The sequence below is a fragment of the Nannospalax galili genome, unplaced genomic scaffold (genome assembly GCF_000622305.1).
Source record: "Nannospalax galili isolate Female #2095 unplaced genomic scaffold, S.galili_v1.0 scaffold2584, whole genome shotgun sequence".
Taxonomy (NCBI): Eukaryota; Metazoa; Chordata; class Mammalia; order Rodentia; family Spalacidae; genus Nannospalax; species Nannospalax galili.
This window is the reverse complement of record NW_008350822.1, coordinates 65,504-66,514: the sequence shown is the minus strand read 5'-3', so window position 1 is coordinate 66,514 and position 1,011 is coordinate 65,504.

The following is a 1,011-nucleotide window of genomic DNA, read 5'->3' as shown; positions in this document are numbered from 1 at the left end:
CTCTGAGAAATCCTCTCAACTGGTAGAGGACTCAGAGGAGCAGAAAAGTCAACCAGCTTCAAACGGCAGCTTCCTATTGAAGTTTATGCCATGACTTTAATCATTGTTGGGGGAAGCGCATCATAATGTAGTCAGTAATAAGTAGCAAGATCTTCAAACTTTTGGCTGCTTACATGTGTTCTATCCCAGATCCAGTGCCACTGAACCTCAGTGGGACTTCAGATTCAAAGTCAGATGCCACATATATCAGGAACTTAGCAGATATCCCTGGTTTCTCCTAATATTGGCATAATTAGCTGCTGATATTTTGAAGTAATTGGCAATAGATACTGACTTTGATTGCTAAAGGTTCAGACAGCAATGATGATGGTTGGGTCATCTAGAGGTTACATTTCACTCCTGGGATTCCATACAGCAAAAAATTTGTTCTGTTTAACATTATACGAGAACAAATGCCTAAAGAAACATGCAGCATGGAGCATATTTAACAAAAAAAATTTCAATGTGTTATCTATTCTTACATGGAAACCACAGAATCTTCTAGAATCTCTACAGTTCCATAATCTACAACCAAAAAAAAATGACATGTAGCTCTCTAGAAAACTAATTTTGCCATGTTTGTCTTTAGGCAAACAACACCTAAGCAGGGTGATGAGGGAAACATGTGGAAGCAAATGTGAAGCTCCCTCTGGTGTAGCTGCAGCCTTAGTGGGTTGCAGAGCTATCTATAGGTAGTGATGTTCATAACTATTTCCTCAGCTGTTCACTGTGATTGACAAACAGGGATGGTATGATGACGCCATTCATATGGGAAGAGGATGCTTGTACAGCAATCCAGCCAGCGAGTGTGAAAAACACACCAATGCAGAGGCAGAAAGATGCTCACAGGATGGACCTGAGGGGAGTAACACCACGGGTCGATGTTGGCAAAGCTATTTTCAAGTGAGGTATAAAAGCTGATAATATAGACATTGAATTTTGACAAGAGGATTAAATAAATAAATGTAATGT